We start from the raw sequence: 16,029 nt of genomic DNA on the forward strand, positions 1-16,029 counted from the left end.
AAAGAGAAAATGGTTAGGATCCTAAGTAGGGTCGAGATACCAACCCAGACAGAAAGAAGGCAGGGGCCAAGCACGGATAACAGTCTGGGAAAGGCTTTCTTGTTCTCACTTTTTTCCTGTCCCACTTTGCCCTGGACAGGGTAGCACCCACTGCCATGATGATACAGAGAACAGGAGCCCCAGCCCACACCTGAAGTCCCGCTGGGCTGGAAGATGGTTAACAGTGTGTGCTGATGCCATGATGTTTGTCCTGGTCGCCCCGCCATGAAGTACTCATCCTCCAGTGGTTGGGCAAGTTAGGGGTTGACATTTCACGCTTCCCTCCATTAGGACGTCCTTCGGTGGAAGGCTGACTTCTGTCTTAGGATCTGCTTCCTTGGGAGCCCAGCTTGATTGTAGTTGGATCTGCTCGCTCTTGAACAAACCCCTCCACCACTTCTATGTCCCAGGCCCGGGGATTACAAATCAGGGAGGTAGTTTATTGGAAAAAGGAAGTCCGTGGCGTAGGGTGTTCCTCTGAGGGACTGGGTTAAGATTTCCTGATGATTAAGTCATAAAACAAGTTAGGCCCAAACTAACATGAGAGACTCTGAAAGCACATCTTCTACACTCATGTCCTGTATTTCCAGGAAACACAAGCCAGGAGCAGGGCCTCCCTCCAGTGAACCAGTTTGGGTCCAATAAATTCACTATAATTATCTTAACTCTCTGAACCTGAGGTTAAAGAAAAAAAATTTATGTCTAACTCTAGTTGATCTCTTTTTACCTTTAATTCACTTGTTTGCTTTCAACTGTGGATTTGATAGTGACTCTATAGTATTGTGAAGTATATGCTACAAACACTCTAATTCATAATTAGCCATTTTGATAAGCAGATGAGTCTTTTTTCAACTCCCTGCAGCTCTGAATAATACCTGTTCTGTTCAGAGAAAAAAATATATTTTAATACAGAAGGACAAGTCTGAGTACGGTTTACTAAAGATTGTTTTTCACGGAAGCAGTTGTAGATTCTGGATGATTCTATGGTTCCTAAATCCAAAAGCCATCAGAATGGAGGCACTTCCAACATCAAATAAACTTTTACACGAGTGAACTTCTTCATCATTTTAGTTGATGTTCCATTATTTGGAGTACTAGGTCAGATTACCTCTCACCTGAATTTTTGCAGGTGGTAGTGTCAGAAATGAGATGGAAAATTTCATACCAAAGCCCTTTACTTGAAGGGGCATGGCTGAAGCAGCCATGCTTCAGGCTGGAGTACCAAATGTTGGGTAATTATCAAATGGGAATAGGCCCCACCAGGCCCCTCTAGAATGAGCTTTGTGTAGACAATCTGCCCACTCTAATAACTGGGTGTCTATGGCTAGGGCTGCAGTATCTCTTCTACACCATACATGAAAAGATGCTTATCACAAGACTCTGAATGAATATTCAGTTAAGTATACCATGAGGACGACTAAGCTTGTATTGTGCAAATGGCTCTATACTAAATGGTAACTTTCCAAATGTATAAGTAAATGAATAAAATGATGCTATATATTTGGGATTATCTGCTGACTGTTTTTGGTTTTCCTTTGATATAATAAAACACCTGGGAGAAGCTGTTATCAGGTTTCAGCTAATATGAATAAATCTGTTGTGTACAGGTCTTTATGAGGACATGTTTTAAAAATTAAAGATGTATTTTGGAAGAGTTTTATATTTACAGCAAAGTTAGGACAGTACCAAGTGTTCCTGTGCAGCCTTATCTCACCTTTTCCTAATGTTAACATCTTATATAACCATGGTGCCTTTGTTCAAACTAAGAAATTAGCATCCACGTAGTACTATTAACTAGTCTAGAGGCTTTATTCACATTTCACCCGTTTTTCCAGGGATGTCCTTTACCTGTTCATATCTTCCTAGGCTCCTGCAATCTCTGATGGTTTCTCTGTCTTGCTTTTCTTTTGTAGTCTTGACAGTTTTGAAGAATACCGGTCAGGTCCTTTATAAAATGTCTCTCAAGAAGGGGACTTGGTCTGATGTTTGCTCATGATTAGGCTGAGGTTATAGGTTTTTGTGGAAGATGCCAGAGAGGAACAGTGTGACTTTCTTTATAGTATCATATTAGGAGTTATACAATAGCAACATGCCTTCTTATTGGTGACGTTAATTTTGATCACTTGGTGTCTACCAGATTTCTCCACTGAAAAGTAATTTTCCCCTTTCCACACTCTATTCTTTAAAAGTACGTCCCTAAGTCCAACCTATACTCAAGGGTGGAGGAACTAAGCTACTCATCCCATTGGGCAAAATATCTGCACGTGTTACTTAGAATTGTTCTGTAAAGAAGATTTGTCCTTTTTCTCCCCCATTCATTTAATAACTTCTATCAGTATGGATTCATGATATTTATTCTATGGGTTTTCATTAGTTTCCCTTTTGCTGCTATAAAAAATTACCACACACTTAGTAGCTTAAAACAATACAAATTTATTATCTTATGGAGGTCAGAAGTCTGAAATGGGTCTCATTGGGTTCAAGTCTATGGGTTGGCAGGGCTGCGGACCCTTCTGGAAGCTCTAGTAGAGAATCCATTTTCTTACTTTCTTAGTTTCTAGAGGCCACCGGTGTTTCTGGGTCCCTGGCCCCCTTTAATCTTCAAGGCAACAATGTCTAGTTGAGTTTTTATCACAGTGTAATGCTCAGACACTGACTCGCCTGCTTTCCTTTTCCACTCATAAGAACTTCTCGATTACATTGGGCCTATCCACAAAATCCACGATAAGTTCTCCATCTTGAGATCAGCTGATCAGCAGTCTTCATTTCCTTTGCCATGTAATGGAACCTATTCACAGATTTTGAGGATTAGGATATGGTCATATTTGGGAGGTCATTATTTTGCCTTTTATGGGGTTATCTAATACACCACTTATTTTGCTGCTTTAATCATTCCAGCTTTGGCTCCTTTGGGTTAGTTCCTTTGTCCTTAGGACATATCTCCATCACTTCTCAAAAAGTCCTTTCTTACTTCCTGGCATGGCAAGGTGCTGCTGGTGTATCATGTATTTTCCCTATATCCCAGCCTTAGAATCAGCTATTTCTCTAAGGTGTCCTGATTCCCTTTGTTGGAGGATGGTATTTAGAAACCAAGATCTGGAAACTAGGTATGCTCGTTGCTACTGGGGTGTCTGTCCTCAGTGGACAACTCTAGAATATACATGTATGTGTGGAAGCCCATGTATATACTCACATCTGTAATTATTTCTGCATCTGGATATCTGCACGTATGTTAAAAAAAAAAAAAACTTGCATTCATAGTTACTTTTCCAACTCTGACTCACCACTACAAGGTTTATTTCAAACTTCTCCCCTTACTTGTACCTTCTTTCTCTGACAGTGACAAATCTGGCTACCATTATCTATAATTTATTTACTTCTTCAGTCCTAGTATATATGTAATTTCAGAATTGCAAACCCAGACCTCTGTGAGAAAAAAAAAATCAAATATAATACAGTGTTTATATACAGTTCTTTTGTCTTTAGCCATACCATTTCTTTTTAAAATTTTTTTATTGTTATGTTAATCGCCATACATTACATCATTAGTTTTTGATGTAGTGTTCCATGATTCATTGTTTGTGCATAACACCCAGTGCTCCACGCAGAACGTGCCCTCTTTAATACCCATCACCAGGCTAACCCATCCCCTCACCCTCCTCTCCTCTAGAACCCTCAGTTTGTTTTTCAGAGTCCATCGTCTCTCATGGTTCGTCTCCCCCTCGGACTTACTCCCCTTCATTCTTCCCCTCCTGCTGTCTTCTTCTTTTTTTTTTCTTAACATACATTGCATTATTTGTTTCAGAGGTACAGATCCGTGATTCAACAGTCTTGCACAATTCACAGCACTCACCATAGCACATACCCTCCCCAATGTCCATCACCCAGCCACCCCATCCCTCCCACCCCCCACCACTCCAGCAACCCTCAGTTTGTTTCCTGAGATTAAGAATTCCTCATATCAGTGAGGTCATACGATACATGTCTTTCTCTGATTGACTTATTTCACTCAGCATAACACCCTCCAGTTCCATCCACGTCATTGCAAATTAGCCATACCATTTCTGACCAAAATACCATTGCTAAAGCTTCTTAGGTCCTTTTTTCTCTAATATTTTCAGTGCCATTATTTCATGTTTTTGTGATACGGTCAGATTTATTTCTCACTGTTTGCATTTTACCTTCGTATCCCCTCATTTCCATATTTTTTAAAAATATGCCTACAACAGTGTTCATTCTTTTTAATGTAGAATTCTGTGGGCCTGACAAATTCGTAAAGTCCTATATCTGTCTCCCCAGAACCAGAGACAGTTGTTCCATCATTGTAAGGATTGCCCTGTAGTAGTCCATCACTTCTTACCACTTCCAACCCCTAACAGCTACAAGAGTGATTTTCTATCCCTGTAGTTTGCCTTTTCAATAATGCCATCTAAATGGAATCGTACAAGAAAAGCCTTCGAATCAAGCGTCCTGCACTCAGCAAAATGCATTAAAGATCTTTCTATCATGTTACATGAATCAACAACTTGTTCCTTTTTACGGCTGTGTAATACTTCCATTGTGTAGTTTACCATAGCTTGTCTATCATTTTCACTTATGGATGAATTTCTAGGTTGTTTCCAGTTTGGGGTTATTGTAAAAAGCTGTTATAAACATTTGCATGAAAGTTTTATTACTCTGATGATGATGATGTATGTGTGTGAACATGGGTTTTCAGTTCATTTGGATAAATACCTGGGTGCATGATTGCTAGGTCGTATGGTAAGAGTATATTTAACTTTATAAAAACTGCTAAACTCTTTTCCTAAGTGGCTGTACCATTTTGTTTTCCCCACCAGCAATGAAGGAGCATTTTTGTTGCTTCACGTCCTTGGCAGCATCTGGTGGTGTTTTAAAATCATTTAGATAGATAGCAGTATCCCATTTTGATTTTAATCTGCGTTGTCCTAATGATGACTGATCATGACCAGCCCTTTATATGCTTATCTTTCCATTTTCATACAATTTTTTAGTGAAGTCTCTTTATATCTTTTATAACTTTTTAAATTGGTTTTTTTTGCTTGCTAATTGTTGATTTCTGAGTGTTCTTCCTATATGCTGGATATGAATTCTTACTCAGATATGTGGTTTGCAAATACTTTATCCCACTCTGTGGCTTATCTCTTATTAACTCAGACAAGGCTCAGTTGATGAGTTTTTTTTCTTTTGTGGATCATGCTTTTGGTGTCGTATCTAAAAAAACTCATTGCCAAACTCGAGGTCTCAGAGATTTGTTTTCTAATACAAATTTTTTAACTTAAGTTTTACATTTAGGTATATGATTCTTTTGAGTTAATTTTTTGTATGAAATGTGAGATACATCTCAAGCATATTTATTTTTGTATGGGGATTTTCAATTATTCTAACACTGTTTGTTGAAATGACTGTTCTTTCTCCATTATATTGCCTTTGCACCTTTGTCAAAAATCAGTTGTCTCTGTTTATATAGGTCTATTTCTGAGTTGTCTGTTGTATTCTATTGATCCGTATTTGTTAGCATCATGCTGTCTTGCTTAAAGTAGCTTTATATTAAGTCTTGGATTTAGGCAGTGTAACTTCTCCAATTTTGTCCCTTTTCAGAATTTTTAGTCTTTTAAGGTTCTTTGCCCTGCTGTGTAACTTTTAGAATCAGCTTGTCATTATCTACAGATCCTTATTGGAATCTTACTCTAATTGTATTGAATTTGTGAATCAAATTAGGGATCTTAATAATATTGAGTCTTCCAATCCATAAACAAAGTATGTCTGTTTAGATCTTTTTTGATTTCTTTAATATTTTGTAGTTTTCCGCATACAGATCATCATTATATTTTGCCTATATCCTTGAAATCTTGAAGAGCAGAGTTACCCAGGTGAAATGAGGGTACATTATTAGACAAAAACTGAGTATCAGATCTTGGCTACCATGCAATCACTTGCCCTCAAATTTTCGATCGTTTTCCATTATACTGTCGGAAGACTTCAAACTCCTTCAAACATAATGTAAGTATGAAACTTACATTATGACCTCTAATTAACTTCCCATTCTTAAAATTCTATGTATTTTCACATACTTGGCTGTAGTTAATATGATTGATTTGATAAATAATTTTGAGTGCTAGTATAATTTTTAAGACACCATGTAAATCTTTGTCTTCTGTCATTTCAGTTCAGTGAGTCAACAGATAAAATACGTACTTAATATTAGTGATCACAGTACCATTTACTGAGAAGGCGCAATGTAAATTTGCAATCTAATTAACAGAATCCTGCAAAATAATTTTTGAGTTATTTTGGCAAAAAAACAAGGTTCAGAAAAGTTTGGTAGCTTGCCCCAGGGCACATGCTAAGTGATGGATTTTGTATTCTAATCTAGATCTGTCTAACTGAAGCCTGTAATCTCTCTGTAGGGCACACTACCATTCAGTACGTGTAAGAACTGAAAATACACTTGGGTTGACTTGGGGGACTCTGAGATTTCATAGAAAGTTAACACTTGAGCCTCTGGTTGAAAGGGATGAAATTTTTGGCAGATGGGCCAGAGTGATGAGGACAAGAGCAGCTCAGGAAGTGAGGATTGCATGTGTTTACATTCAGAGGCCTTGAATAGCATGAAATGAGAGAACAACTTATCATATAGCCTGAGTATCATACTGTGCAGTGAGGAGAGTCAGTTAACCTGAGTCCAGGAAACAGTGATGGGTCACACGCAAAGAGGCACTGTGTGTCAAATAGAGCTAGTGGCACTTTATTCTGTAGTTAGGACACAACCATAGAAGAGTTTCAAATAGGGGAACTACTTGAATAGATACGTGGTTTGGAAGGCTATCTCTGGCAGCAGTATGGAGGGCAGGAATAAAAAGTGAGGCCGAAGTTAGCAGATGATTTAGAAAAACCATGAAAATACTGCGGTTTGAACATCATGATCAGATCTTGTAGGGATGGAGGAGAGGACAGATTAGGGAGGTGAGTGAGAATTAGTATGACGAGGACTTAAAGTCATTTGGTGGTGAAGGCGTGGTTGAGGGAGAAAGCTTGAGTGATCCCAGGTTTGGCCTCAGGAACTGAAATAAGGGACAAGGAGTGGATTTGAGGGGTACAGAGGAAATGGGATGGCTTATTCACGTTAAGCTAGTGGCCCCTGTGGTGTATATACAGGGAGAAAGATGTCCAGCAGAAAGTTAAATACATGATAACGTTTTAATCCAGTCTTCGCTTTTAAACTTAAAATAATGCCCACTCCATCAATGAAAGGTATCTATTCTGAAGGCATATTTTGGATTTAGAAATGTAATCACATAAGGTACAATAATATAGGGCTTGAGCTTGCACTGCAGTAGATAATTTCTCTCCTCCTAACAATACTTTGTCTATGGCCAACTGACGCTACCTTTTTCCCTCAGCTTGTGCCCAGACACTCAGTCCTCTGTGGAGGTGGTCGGTCTTAGTCCTTATGCTCCCTGATCAACCTTCCGTATGCCTAGACAGCGGGAGACCCACAAGTAAGGTCTTCACCTTATCTGAGCCCAGATCCAAGACCATCCTTGGGCAGCCTGCCCTTCCATCCTTACCTCACTTATCCTAATTGAGATATATTTTACTTAACTCCCTACTTGTTCTAGGATAATTGTATTCAAAGGCACTTTATGTCTAAAGACTGAGTGGATCTACATTCTCCTTAATGGAGCTGGGATGTCTTAGTAAAGATGCAAAACTGTTCGTGTCACTTTCCTGATTAAAAAACCTTTTAGTGGCTCCCCATTTCTCACTGGAGAGAGTCCACAGTCCTCAACACTGTGTGTAATCTCTGTGAGAGTCCCTGGCTTTCTCCTCCAGGCTCAGTCTTACTAATGCTATGCTATGATCCAGTCAAATGAATTTTCTTCTAACTAATACAAGATTGTACTAAGGGCTTGTCTTAAGGGTCCCTTATAGTCTCTGTGCTCACTCCTATTTTAGCACATTTCCGAATTGTGATTTTTAAAATTTGTCTGTATCCCTTCTACACTGTATGTTCCCCTTGGACAGAGGCAGTGTCTTATTCCCTGATACGTCCTCAGGAGCTGTCCCAGTGCCCGGGAGTTAAACACATTCAATTTTTGAAAATGCTTGAATGAATGAAGACATCATTGTTGTTATTTTCACAAGGTTCTATAACCCAATATTTGTAAGGATTTTTTATTACAGTTCAGCCCTTCGGAGTTTTCAGTCTGCTGCAAATTCATTGCAGGAAGTCACACACATAGAGAAATGAAAAGTCCAGAAGCATTTTTATAAAACAAGACTACATTTTCAGTGCTCCCGTTATATTACATGACACAAAAAGAGCAATAATAGCTTAACTGGCCACCCACAGAATGAACCTGCATCCTTCTTGTCAAAATGACCTTGTAGGACTGTGCGGAGCCATACTGCAACCATAATAGCAATTGAAGAAAGATTGAAGGCCCAGGACTCATAAAGAATAGATGAGGCATAAATTGGAAGCAGGCATGTGTGGGCACCCATATTTAAAAGGAGCACAGAAATGAATTAAATAAGTAAAAATGAGATCTGCTAAACTGTCTGTCCTGTGGTTGGCATGCCTGCAGCCAAGAGTCATCTTAGAGTCGTCATGACAATGCTGCATAGAGACTGGTTGAAAAACAGTGGGAAGAATGGCTCCTCATAATTAATTAGGATTAGTCTTAGTTGAACTGAAATTTTATAGTTGTTTTAGGTTTCAAGGTCCAAAGGTTCATGGACACAAGTTTCCTGAAGGCATAGCAGTCTCTACCCTTAGGTGTATAATCAGATAGACAAACTCATATATGACACCTTTGAAAATATTTGACCGAGTAATTGTAAAATTCTATCTAGCTTAGTGAAGGTTTTTTAAAGATAGTTATAAATTTTGTCTCTACTCACTAGTTGTGTAACATTTGAGCAAATTACACAACCACTCTTGGTTTTGTTATCTGTAAAATGGGACACAGCAGATTTCCTTAATGGTCTCTTGCAGTAATTCTGGGAAGAAAGTACCAAACACATGTTGTTATTGTTTTAAGCTTTTATTTACTTATTTTAGAGAGAGAGTGAGCGAGTGGGAGCAAAAGCAGGGGAGGGGCAGAAGGGGAGGGAGAAGCAGGCTCCCCACTGAGCAGGGAGCCAGACATGGGGCTCCATCCCAGATCCATCCTGGGCTCATGACCTGAGCCAAAGGCAGACGCTTACCCAACTGAGCCACCCAGGCACCTCCAAACACATATTCTTATTCAGAGCGGACACAGCAGAGAAATATCATGGCAGTTGCAACCATTTCTTGTAACTTAGCTATTTCTGAATCTTTTCTTTCTCCATCCCTTATAAGGAAAACAGACATGTTCTCCAACAGCAAAAGTTTTCCCCCCGAACTTATTTGCATGGATGATAAAATAACATCATATGGAGAAATTGAGTGTTACTTAAGTTTAATGCTTAATATCTGTTAGATCTTTATTTATTTTTCTTTGTTTACCGGTCTTTCGTAACACTCAGCATGTGAACTAGTTCTGTCCATAATTCCCTGGGGCATTTTTCATTATACAATGAGGGCTAACGTAAACTCCTATTAGGTTAACCTTACTTGAAAAAAAAAAAAGTGCTATAGGTTCCTGATTCCTGATCCTAATAACCTTTAAGCTTCATGTTCTGAGTTCTAGAAAATGTAAAACCAGCTGAAGCTATTGTTAGTTATTGATTTTTTAGTACAAATCAGTTTCTGACAAATTCTTAAGGGCTGCTTTTAATAGACAATATAGCAAAGGGCACTGGTGGAGAAGGGAGTCACCCCCTTGGACATGGGAACTCTTCCACAGGTGATCAGGACCCAACCTGGTGCCACCTGCAGGTGCTGTATGGTGTTGCTCTAGGTTCCTCCATTCACAGCTGTATTTCGATCCCTGTTCAAAATAACAAGCGCAAAAACTGGTAAACAGTTTATGGAATTATGAATCAATTAGTATTTTGCAGAAAAATCTTAAAGCTACAAACTTTCAGTTTACCAGCAGATTCTCTAATGTTCGTAGAGTTTGATCTATCTTTAAATTTTGAGGGAGGGTTGTTTTCTTTTTAGAATGGCAACAGTTGTATATTTCCCTGTTTTGCCTTTGTCTGGCCCATTATTCAGGTAAATACACATCTAGGTAATTCCTATTCGTGTATTATCACGTAACCTGAGAGCATGCCATATACTGAAAATTCAGACTTGAGCCTTAGTATCCAGAATTTGGGCTTTACCCTTTGGTGATACGCTCTATTTTCTAACAGCATTTTATTGTCCACTTATGTTGTTTATCTGTCAGAAATGTCCTTTACATTTTCAAATCTCCAAATCTTTAACCCATGGTGCAATCGAGTGTAATCATGTGGCTTATCACTTATGCTCCTGGTTATCTTATTGTATAGCATATAAAGGATTATATTTTGTATGTACTGTGAATCTCTTAACACTCAACCATATATACATTTAGTAAAGTATAGATGATTTATCACACAACATGTGAATAATTTTTATTGTTTATATGTATTAAAGGCAAGATTGTGAATCCTAGAGAAAATAAAGTTCAAAATACCAGCATTACTGTATTTTAATTGACTCTATATCTGAGGACAGGATAAATATAATAAATAGCAGGAATAATTTTTTTAAATGCAAATTAGTCTTTCAAATCAAGCTATACAGATAATTGAACATAGAATAATTTGCAGCTTTCTAGTGCCTGATTTTTTCTTATATTTGCAGTCATTTTTCTTTTTTAAAGATTTTATTTATTTATTTGAGAGAGCGAGAATGAGAGAGAGAGAGCACATGAGAGGGGGGAGGGTCAGAGGGAGAAGCAGACTCCCCGCCGAGCAGGGAGCCCGATGTGGGACTCGATCCCGGGACTCCAGGATCATGACCTGAGCCGAAGGCAGTCACCCAACCAACTGAGCCACCCAGGCGCCCTGCAGTCAGTCATTTTTCATGTAAAACTTAGATACTAATATCAGTTCAATTCTGCAGAGGAATTAGTGATGTGTATCCAGTGATCAGTAAGTCTATGAACAGTTTTCTGTTCTCCTTGCTGCCCTCCTTCCCCTGCAGTGCATACTCACATTTCACCCGCCATGTCTCTATATACCCACCCCACCTCAACTCCCACCCACCTTAGCCTGGAGCCTCATATGCCTTCTCAGCGTGTCTCTGGATTTTGATGAACAGGTGTCTCTGGAGTTCCATATGGACTTCACAAATAAGTAGGGGGTATAATCTCACTAACTCTAGGGACATAGAGTTTTCTGATGGGTTTGGGAGAGACTAAATGACATTTCCAGGACACATTTTCTGAGAGGGTGACCAACAGCATCTCAGGAAATCCCTCAGTCCCTAGCAAACTTGGAGAGTTGCTCACCCTATCTACTAGGTATTGTGATAAGTTTTACAGAAAAGAAACAAAGATCAGAAAAATTAATTGATCCAAAGTTACCACTTACCTTTTGCTAACCAACATATTCGTTAGGAACCCACAACATCAATCTAGGCAGATAGTGACAGAGACAGCTTAAAAAACTCTTTCCAGCATATTTTCTATTGGCTGATCAAATGTGGTCACACCTCCTGTGAAGCTTGTTATTATTTACTTTAGTATGGAACATATAATGGGCTATCATTATTGACACGCTTATATTTTCTCCTTTTCTGGGTCACATGTTATTTGAAAGAAGAATTTTTTTTTTCCTCTCTACTTGGGGCCTTACAAATGTCTTTTTTAATTGAAATGATCATGACTAACCATGCATCGAGTGGTTTTAACATTTAAATATATCTTTCTCTCCATACCTGTTCTCTTAGTAACAAACTTACCCCTACAGGTTCCAGGGAGGATTGTCTTCATCTCCAAATCTCTCTTCAACTCTTTGCTTTCCATCTCTTCCTATGGCCACTCCTTTCCTTCATTTCTTAAGTGGACTAGAATGATGGTCTGCTCCTGCATCCCCACATCTTAAGCCTCTCTCTCCTGTTTAATATCTACTGGCAGAACCATTATACCTCATTATAAAGCCTTTCACAATCATCATCACCACCACCGCCATCATCACCACCATCACTATCACCGCTACCGCCATCATCATGAACCCCACAGTTTTGGCCTTATCATTTCTTCTACCCCCATACAGCTCCCCTTCCATCCACACTAAATTGTTCCCTTTCCTTGAATGTGCTTCGTTTCTTCATGTCTCTGTGTGTTGTCTCTTTGTCTTTCATTTTCCAGGAAAGCTCCTTGTCGCTTTTCCCCCCTTGAACCTAGATAGTCCTGTTTTTCTTCACCTCTCTGGTTAAATGTGCCTGTTCTATAGAAGCTCTCCCTAATGCTCTAGTCAGTGCCTGACATGTTTTCCTCTCTTTTCATATTTCCATGACAATCTGGATATGTTTTATATAGGCATTAATCTTTTTGGTTGTTTTTTTCTTGCCTCTTGGGATCACTAAAATATGAACTCTTAAAACACAGGAGCAGTGTTTGGTCATCTTTGCCCTTTCCTTGAGGAATTTGGTGCACACAGGGTGAACAGGAGTGTCAGAATATACCTACTGAGGCCAAGAACTGGAATAACACATAATTTCTGTGATGTGTTTATTTCTCCCCAAGCTCCCTTTCCTCAGGTACACGGTGTTTTTTTCCCCTTCAGTCTGAATTAAAAAAAGAATCAACATAATCCGTAATGGAAAGTAGCATTAGAATGATACCAAATTTCAACTTCCTACAGAGGATATGATGCTCCAGAGATCAAGGTCATCTGAAATTTGATTGTCAGTTTTGAATTAGTTTTTAAATTACTCTTTTAAAAAATAATTTAAATTTAAATTACTCTTTTAAAAAATAAATAAACGAAGTAGATTTTCTTATGAATAATGAGCACTTAGAAACATTGCAAAATCCATATTGTCCCCCCATTTTTTTTTTTTATCTGTATGAAGTAAATTATTTTGCCTGAGACATAATTTACAGAATAGACTTAACAATTTTTGGTGAAGTAAGACATGCTCCTAATTGGAAGGTTTGCTCAAGATACATATTTGAACAGAACCGGTGAGTTGAAACCTTAAAGAACTTCCATTATTTTTGGGTTGATTGCTTTTTAATTTTGTAAACATTTGCCGGTTGTTCACTTCTTGTAGGGTTTAGTATTCATTCTGAGTTCTTGAAACTAGAAGAATAAAATACCATGAGCAACTCCATTCCTGTTTAAACTTACTGTTGTTGCATAGGATATTATTGTATTTGATCGTGTGCTCCCCAACACAGCAGGGACCCCTGGCCACCAGAGTTTATTTAGCCCACTTCACAGAATAACCCATTTCAGTCAAGATCACCGAGCCTGTAGTTGCCATGTGAGGGGCTAGGATGGGGGCACAAAGACAAGGAAGCCCGGGAATTTCCACAGGAGCCTGGCACCCGCTGTGGGAGACCAATATGTAAACAAATCCTGGTGAAACTGTATGAGGCTTCTCTTGGCCTGATGGAAAGCAGGTCAGTAGCTCAAGAGAAGACACAAGTGACCTTTAACTAGAGAGGAGAGGAAAGGATCTTATTTGGTAAAGGGCAAACCAACATGATTTGGGACTAGAAAAAGAAAGAATAAACTGAGAATCTCTTGAGAGTGGCTTCTCAAAAGAAAAACATGTCCTCACCAGAGAAATCTGGGAACAGAAATCATAAAGGAGTCTGCAAAGATAAGGAACAACAGAGAAGCATAATTATATAAAAGGACCTCAGGGAGATAGGCCTGAAATTATGACTAAGGATTTGGGGGAGAAATATATATTCTGGAAAGGAGAAACTGTGGCCCTGAAACCTACCTTTTATTCTGAATGAAGAGGAACTGACCGGGCTGTTTCAGCAGGCAGAGACAGAGGGCAAAGCAGTCTGGTGAGCTGGAGAGCCCAAGGCTCATCTTCAGTAGAAAAGATCTAACAGAAAAGGTTCTCATGAACTAGAAACCTAATCATAAACTTAGATATAACAAAAATGGAAAATTATGCTTTCCTTTGCACCTCGTTAAAGGGGGCAAGGCTTTTCCCTCCTAATCGGGGACATTCTTGCCCATTGTATTGCCCAGAAGGCCCTCAGTCCTTTAATTTGCACTTAAAAAATAATCAGGTTCAGACAAGGGGAGCTGAGATTGTAGTTCCTCCCTAAATTGTAGAACTTTGCAGTTCAGGCCCTTCTCCGCTAAGCTCATTTCTGCACATAGCCCTTAGAAATCATTTCACAATTCTATTTGAACTTGATGGGATTAGCAGAGTCACAGTTGTTTCCAGATTTTAAAATTAACTTTTCCTTGAACTTTGAACTGGGAACCCTTTAGATATAGAACAATAGATTTTTAGCAAAGCTATTCTCATCTTCTGAATCAGCAATATGTGATCTTGTAGACTAGAAATAATAAGGTCAGTTCTTCCTACACTGTGAGCTAGAATTGAATGTAACAGGGCCCCTGGTGTCCTGCTCTCAAAGCTGGTAGAAACTCACATGGGCTGTAGCCAGTGCTGATGGGTCACAGGTGGTGCTCAGGATGGGGAAGCATGGCTGGGGGCTGACAGGTCCAGAGAGCCAACCAATTGCTGTTCACAAGAGCAACATGCCATGGCCTCTTGGCACTTGAGCCACTTGACTTGGTATATTTGAAACAAGGGCACAGAGGGATTTCAGAGCCAGAACTCAGGAGTATGAGACAAAAAAGTCTTCTATTTCTGTGTGGAAGAGTTAGCCCCATAATCACATAAAATAATCTATAGCTTCTTTGTGCCAGGCACTATTGGGCACTGGGAAGAAAACACTACATAGGGCAGAATTTCTGCCAACAAGGATCTTAAGTGTAGTGGACTTGTATAGGTGAGGAACCAAGACCTTTACATTGTGTCCTATGAGGCACAATATAAGGTGTCAGTATGTCACCTAGGTGAGTCTTTGGGTAAGGAGGAAAGCCCTCCTAAACATAGTGGTATCCCACACAAAAATGAAGAATAAGGTGTTAGTTGGGGACAGGTGGAAAGAGGGTGCTAAGCAAGTCAAAGGTGAAGAAAGGAGAGAGATCATGGTACATAGAGTCAAGGGACCTAGTACCAGTAGACCATTGTGGCTACACTCAGAGTGGGTCTGAAGGTCCAGCAGGTATCACTTTTCTTCCTAAGAGAAACTAAGAGGTCCTGGCTGTGAGTGCTGCAGGCTAACCATGAGCTGAGATTTAGATCCAGCACATATGAATCGAGTACATTGGAGGGGTTAGTCCGACACAGAGAAGAGCAGCATACTAAGCCAAAGTCTTTAAAGGAAGATAAGCCTCAAAATTCATGAAGGAATAAAAAACCCAGCTCTGAAGATCGTGAGAGTGACTGGGAAATGGGAAGTAGAGGCAAAATCGGTAACCTTAAGGGGTAGGACAGGTTAAGAATACTTACAGAGGTTTTGATATGATTTCTAAAATTGTTGTCATATTCTTGGCTTGTACATGTGCTGAATTGGCTAATGACTGGGGTGAAAACTCTTTGTATTTAATACCATATACTGTGTTGGTTTCATTATCTTGTTTTTATTAGTTTGCCTTTTTTAAAATTTTTTTATTATGTTAATCACCATACATTACATCATTTGTTTCTGATGTAGTGTTCCATGATTCATTGTTTGTGCATAACACCCAGTGCTCCATGCAGAATGTGCCCTCTTTAATACCCATCACCAGGCTAACCCAACCCCAAACCCTCCTCCCCCCTAGAACCCTCAGTTTGTTTCTCAGAGTCCATCGTCTCTCATGGTTCGTCTCCCCCTCCGACTTACTCCCCTTCATTCTTCCCCTCCTGCTATCTTCTTCTTCTTTTTTTTCCTTAACATATATTGCATTATTTGTTTCAGAAGTACAGATCTGTGACTCAACAATCTTGCACAATTCACAGCAATCACCATAGCACAT

The sequence above is a fragment of the Zalophus californianus genome, chromosome 11 (assembly GCF_009762305.2).
Source record: "Zalophus californianus isolate mZalCal1 chromosome 11, mZalCal1.pri.v2, whole genome shotgun sequence".
Taxonomy (NCBI): Eukaryota; Metazoa; Chordata; class Mammalia; order Carnivora; family Otariidae; genus Zalophus; species Zalophus californianus.